This window comes from Myxine glutinosa, chromosome 7 (genome assembly GCF_964187855.1).
Source record: "Myxine glutinosa chromosome 7, kmMyxGlut1.1, whole genome shotgun sequence".
In the NCBI taxonomy this organism is placed as follows: domain Eukaryota; kingdom Metazoa; phylum Chordata; class Myxini; order Myxiniformes; family Myxinidae; genus Myxine; species Myxine glutinosa.
In genome coordinates this window covers 136274836-136282187 of record NC_136267.1, presented here as the reverse complement: position 1 = coordinate 136282187, position 7352 = coordinate 136274836, and positions in this window count along the sequence as shown.

Below are 7352 nucleotides of genomic sequence, written 5' to 3'. Positions count from 1 at the left end.
AACCACTTTTCGCACTTGTGTTAGTGTTGAAAAACCACTTTTCGCACTTGTGTTGGTGCAGGAAACCACTTTTGCACTTGTATTAGTGTGGAAAAACCACTTTTTACACTTGTGTTAGTGTTGAAAAACCACTTTTTGCACTTGTGTTAGTGTTGAAAAACCACTTTTCTCACTTGTGTTGGTGCAGGAAACCACTTTTGCACTTGTATTAGTGTGGAAAAAACACTTTTTGCACTTGTGATAGTGTTGAAAAAACCACTTTTCGCTCTTGTGTTAGTGTTGAAAAACCACTTTTCGCACTTGTGTTGGTCCAGGAAACCACTTTTGCACTTGTGTTAGTGTGGAAAAACGACTTTTCGCACTTGTGTTAGTGTTGAAAAACCACTTTTCTCACTTGTGTTGGTGCAGGAAACCACTTTTGCACTTGTATTAGTGTGGAAAAAACACTTTTCGCACTTGTGTTAGTGTGGAAAAAACACTTTTCGCACTTGTGTTAGTGTTGAAAAACCACTTTTCGCACTTGTTTTAGTGTTGAAAAACCACTTTTCGCACTTGAGTTGGTGCAGGAAACCACTTTTGCACTTGTATTAGTGTGGAAAAACACTTCTTGCACTTGTGTTAGTGTTGAAAAACCACTTTTCGCTCTTGTGTTAGTGTTGAAAAACTACTTTTCGCACTTGTGTTGGTGCAGGAAACCACTTTTGCACTTGTATTAGTGTGGAAAAACCACTTTTCACACTTGTGTTAGTGTTGAAAAACCACTTTTCGCACTTGTGTTAGTGTTGAAAAACCACTTTTCTCACCTGTGTTGGTGCAGGAAACCACTTTTGCACTTGTATTAGTGTGGAAAAAACACTTTTTGCACTTGTGATAGTGTTGAAAAACCACTTTTCGCTCTTGTGTTAGTGTTGAAAAACCACTTTTCGCACTTGTGTTGGTGCAGGAAACCACTTTTGCACTTGTATTAGTGTGGAAAAAACACTTTTTGCACTTGTGATAGTGTTGAAAAACCACATTTCGCACTTGTGTTAGTGTTGAAAACCACTTTTTGCACTTGTGTTGGTGCAGGAAACCACTTTTGCACTTGTATTAGTGTGGAAAAAACACTTTTCGCACTTGTGTTAGTGTTGAAAAACCACTTTTCGCACTTTTGCTAGTGTTGAAAAACCACTTTTGCACTTGTATTACTGTGGACAAACCAGTTTTCGCACTTGTGTTAGTGTGGAAAAAACACTTTTCGCACTTGTGATAGTGTTGAAAAACCACTTTTCGCACTTGTGCTATTGTTGAAAAACCACTTTTCGCACTTGTGTTAGTATTGAAAAACCACTTTTTGCACTTGTGTTGGTGCAGGAAACCACTTTTGCACTTGTATTAGTGTGGAAAAAACACTTTTTGCACTTGTGATAGTGTTGAAAAACCACTTTTCGCACTTGTGTTAGTGTTGAAAAACCACTTTTCGCACTTGTGTTAGTGTTGAAAAACCACTTTTCGCACTTGTGTTGGTGCAGGAAACCACTTTTGCACTTGTGTTAGTGTTGAAAAACCACTTTTCGCACTTGTGTTAGTGTTGAAAAACCACTTTTCGCACTTGTGTTGGTGCAGGAAACCACTTTTGCACTTGTATTAGTGTGGAAAAAACACTTTTTGCACTTGTAATAGTGTTGAAAAACCACTTTTCGCACTTGTTAGTGTTGAAAAACCACTTTTCTCACTTGTGTTGGTGCAGGAAACCACTTTTCGCACTTGTGATAGTGTGGAAAAACCACTTTTGCACTTGTGTTAGTGTGGCAAAACCACTTTTCGCACTTGTGTTAGTGTTGAAAAACCACTTTTCGCACTTGTGTTGGTGCAGGAAACCACTTTTGCACTTGTATTAGTGTGGAAAAAACACTTTTTGCACTTGTGATAGTGTGGAAAAACCACTTTGTGCACTTGTGTTAGTGTTGAAAAACCACTTTTCGCACTTGTGTTAGTGTTGAAAAACCACTTTTCGCACTTGTGTTGGTGCAGGAAACCACTTTTGCACTTGTATTAGTGTGGAAAAAACACTTTTCGCACTTGTGTTAGTGTTGAAAAACCACTTTTCGCACTTGTGTTAGTGTTGAAAAACCACTTTTCGCACTTGTGTTGGTGCAGGAAACCACTTTTGCACTTGTATTAGTGTGGAAAAACCACTTTTTACACTTGTGTTAGTGTTGAAAAACCACTTTTTGCACTTGTGTTAGTGTTGAAAAACCACTTTTCTCACTTGTGTTGGTGCAGGAAACCACTTTTGCACTTGTATTAGTGTGGAAAAAACACTTTTTGCACTTGTGATAGTGTTGAAAAAACCACTTTTCGCTCTTGTGTTAGTGTTGAAAAACCACTTTTCGCACTTGTGTTGGTCCAGGAAACCACTTTTGCACTTGTGTTAGTGTGGAAAAACGACTTTTCGCACTTGTGTTAGTGTTGAAAAACCACTTTTCTCACTTGTGTTGGTGCAGGAAACCACTTTTGCACTTGTATTAGTGTGTAAAAAACACTTTTCGCACTTGTGTTAGTGTGGAAAAAACACTTTTCGCACTTGTGTTAGTGTTGAAAAACCACTTTTCGCACTTGTTTTAGTGTTGAAAAACCACTTTTCGCACTTGAGTTGGTGCAGGAAACCACTTTTGCACTTGTATTAGTGTGGAAAAACACTTCTTGCACTTGTGTTAGTGTTGAAAAACCACTTTTCGCTCTTGTGTTAGTGTTGAAAAACTACTTTTCGCACTTGTGTTGGTGCAGGAAACCACTTTTGCACTTGTATTAGTGTGGAAAAACCACTTTTCACACTTGTGTTAGTGTTGAAAAACCACTTTTCGCACTTGTGTTAGTGTTGAAAAACCACTTTTCTCACCTGTGTTGGTGCAGGAAACCACTTTTGCACTTGTATTAGTGTGGAAAAAACACTTTTTGCACTTGTGATAGTGTTGAAAAACCACTTTTCGCTCTTGTGTTAGTGTTGAAAAACCACTTTTCGCACTTGTGTTGGTGCAGGAAACCACTTTTGCACTTGTATTAGTGTGGAAAAAACACTTTTTGCACTTGTGATAGTGTTGAAAAACCACATTTCGCACTTGTGTTAGTGTTGAAAACCACTTTTTGCACTTGTGTTGGTGCAGGAAACCACTTTTGCACTTGTATTAGTGTGGAAAAAACACTTTTCGCACTTGTGTTAGTGTTGAAAAACCACTTTTCGCACTTTTGCTAGTGTTGAAAAACCACTTTTGCACTTGTATTACTGTGGACAAACCAGTTTTCGCACTTGTGTTAGTGTGGAAAAAACACTTTTCGCACTTGTGATAGTGTTGAAAAACCACTTTTCGCACTTGTGCTATTGTTGAAAAACCACTTTTCGCACTTGTGTTAGTATTGAAAAACCACTTTTTGCACTTGTGTTGGTGCAGGAAACCACTTTTGCACTTGTATTAGTGTGGAAAAAACACTTTTTGCACTTGTGATAGTGTTGAAAAACCACTTTTCGCACTTGTGTTAGTGTTGAAAAACCACTTTTCGCACTTGTGTTAGTGTTGAAAAACCACTTTTCGCACTTGTGTTGGTGCAGGAAACCACTTTTGCACTTGTGTTAGTGTTGAAAAACCACTTTTCGCACTTGTGTTAGTGTTGAAAAACCACTTTTCGCACTTGTGTTGGTGCAGGAAACCACTTTTGCACTTGTATTAGTGTGGAAAAAACACTTTTTGCACTTGTAATAGTGTTGAAAAACCACTTTTCGCACTTGTTAGTGTTGAAAAACCACTTTTCTCACTTGTGTTGGTGCAGGAAACCACTTTTCGCACTTGTGATAGTGTGGAAAAACCACTTTTGCACTTGTGTTAGTGTGGCAAAACCACTTTTCGCACTTGTGTTAGTGTTGAAAAACCACTTTTCGCACTTGTGTTGGTGCAGGAAACCACTTTTGCACTTGTATTAGTGTGGAAAAAACACTTATCGCACTTGTGTTAGTGTTGAAAAACCACTTTTCGCATTTGTGTTAGTGTTGAAAATCCACTTTTCGCACTTGTGTTGGTGCAGGAACCACTTTTGCACTTGTATTAGTGTGGAAAAAACACTTTTTGCACTTGTGAAAGTGTGGAAAAACCACTTTTTGCACTTGTGTTAGTGTTGAAAAACCACTTTTCGCACTTGTGTTAGTGTTGAAAAACCACTTTTCGCACTTGTGTTGGTGCAGGAAACCACTTTTGCACTTGTATTAGTGTGGAAAAAACACTTTTCGCACTTGTGTTAGTGTTGAAAAACCACTTTTTGCTCTTGTGTTGGTGCAGGAAACCACTTTTGCACTTGTATTAGTGTGGAAAAAACACTTTTCGCACTTGTGTTAGTGTGGAAAAAACATTTTTCGCACTTGTGTTAGTGTTGAAAAACCACTTTTCGCACTTGTGTTGGTGCAGGAAACCACTTTTGCACTTGTATTAGTGTGGAAAAACCACTTTTCGCACTTGTGTTGGTGCAGGAAACCACTTTTGCACTTGTATTAGTGTGGAAAAACCACTTTTTACACTTGTGTTAGTGTTGAAAAACCACTTTTCGCACTTGTGTTAGTGTTGATAAACCACTTTTCTCACTTGTGTTGGTGCAGGAAACCACTTTTGCACTTGTATTAGTGTGGAAAAAACACTTTTTGCACTTGTGATAGTGTTGAAAAAACCACTTTTCGCTCTTGTGTTAGTGTTGAAAAACCACTTTTCGCACTTGTGTTGGTCCAGGAAACCACTTTTGCACTTGTGTTAGTGTGGAAAAACCACTTTTCGCACTTGTGTTAGTGTTGAAAAACCACTTTTCTCACTTGTGTTGGTGCAGGAAACCACTTTTGCACTTGTATTAGTGTGGAAAAAACACTTTTTGCACTTGTGATAGTGTTGAAAAAACCACTTTTCACTCTTGTGATAGTGTTGAAAAACCAGTTTTCGCACTTGTGTTAGTGTTGAAAAACCACTTTTCGCACTTGTGTTGGTGCAGGAAACCACTTTTGCACATGTATTAGTGTGGAAAAACCACTTTTCGCACTTGTGTTAGTGTTGAAAAACCACTTTTCGCACTTGTGTTAGTGTTGAAAAACCACTTTTCGCACTTGTGTTGGTGCAGGAAACCACTTTTGCACTTGTATTAGTGTGGAAAAACCACTTTTCGCACATGTGTTCGTGTTGAAAAACCACTTTTCGCACTTGTGTTGGTGCAGGAAACCACTTTTGCACTTGTATTAGTGTTGAAAAACCACTTTTCGCACTTGTGTTAGTGTTAAAAAACCACTTTTCGCACTTGTGTTGGTGCAGGAAACCACTTTTCGCACTTGTGTTAGTGTTGAAAAACCACTTTTCGCACTTGTGTTAGTGTTGAAAAACCACTTTTCGCACTTGTGTTAGTGTTGAAAAACCACTTTTCGCACTTGTGTTGGTGCAGGAAACCACTTTTGCACTTGTGTTAGTGTTGAAAAACCACTTTTCGCACTTGTGTTAGTGTTGAAAAACCACTTTTCGCACTTGTGTTGGTGCAGGAAACCACTTTTGCACTTGTATTAGTGTGGAAAAAACACTTTTTGCACTTGTGATAGTGTTGAAAAACCACTTTTCGCACTTGTTAGTGTTGAAAAACCACTTTTCTCACTTGTGTTGGTGCAGGAAACCACTTTTCGCACTTGTGATAGTGTGGAAAAACCACTTTTGCACTTGTGTTAGTGTGGCAAAACCACTTTTCGCACTTGTGTTAGTGTTGAAAAACCACTTTTCGCACTTGTGTTGGTGCAGGAAACCACTTTTGCACTTGTATTAGTGTGGAAAAAACACTTTTCGCACTTGTGTTAGTGTTGAAAAATCACTTTTCGCACTTGTGTTAGTGTTGAAAAACCACTTTTCGCACTTGTGTTGGTGCAGGAAACCACTTTTGCACGTGTATTATTGTGGAAAACCACTTTTTGCACTTGTGATAGTGTTGACAAACCACTTTTCGCACTTGTGTTAGTGTTGAAAAACCACTTTTCGCACTTGTGTTGGTGCAGGAAACCACTTTTGCACATGTATTAGTGTGGAAAAAACACTTTTTGCACTTGTGATAGTGTTGAAAAACCACATTTCGCACTTGTGTTAGTGTTGAAAACCACTTTTTGCACTTGTGTTGGTGCAGGAAACCACTTTTGCACTTGTATTAGTGTGGAAAACCACTTTTCGCACTTGTGTTAGTGTTGAAAAACCACTTTTCGCACTTGTGCTAGTGTTGAAAAACCACTTTTGCACTTGTATTACTGTGGACAAACCAGTTTTCGCACTTGTGTTAGTGTGGAAAAAACACTTTTCGCACTTGTGATAGTGTTGAAAAACCACTTTTCGCACTTGTGCTAGTGTTGAAAAACACTTTTCGCACTTGTGTTAGTATTGAAAAACCACTTTTTGCACTTGTGTTGGTGCAGGAAACCACTTTTGCACTTGTATTAGTGTGGAAAAACCACTTTTCGCACTTGTGTTAGTGTTGAAAAACCACTTTTCGCACTTGTGTTGGTGCAGGAAACCACTTTCGCACTTGTATTAGTGTGGAAAAAAAACTTTTTGCACTTGTGTTAGTGTTGAAAAACCACTTTTCGCACTTGTGTTAGTGTTGAAAAACCACTTTTCGCACTTGTGTTGGTGCAGGAAAGCACTTTTGCACTTGTATTAGTGTGGAAAAAACACTTTTTGCACTTGTGATAGTGTGGAAAAACCACTTTGTGCACTTGTGTTAGTGTTGAAAAACCACTTTTCGCACTTGTGTTAGTGTTCAAAAACCACTTTTCGCACTTGTGTTGGTGCAGGAAACCACTTTTGCACTTGTATTAGTGTGGAAAAAACACTTTTTGCACTTGTGTTAGTGTTGAAAAACCACTTTTCGCACTTGTGTTAGTGTTGAAAAACCACTTTTCGCACTTGTGTTGGTGCAGGAAACCACTTTTGCACTTGTATTAGTGTGGAAAAACCACTTTTTACACTTGTGTTAGTGTTGAAAAACCACTTTTCGCACTTGTGTTAGTGTTGAAAAACCACTTTTCTCACTTGTGTTGGTGCAGGAAACCACTTTTGCACTTGTATTAGTGTGGAAAAAACACTTTTTGCACTTGTGATAGTGTTGAAAAAACCACTTTTCGCTCTTGTGTTAGTGTTGAAAAACCACTTTTCGCACTTGTGTTGGTCCAGGAAACCACTTTTGCACTTGTGTTAGTGTGGAAAAACGACTTTTCGCACTTGTGTTAGTGTTGAAAAACCACTTTTCTCACTTGTGTTGGTGCAGGAAACCACTTTTGCACTTGTATTAGTGTGGAAAAAACACTTTTCGCACTTGTG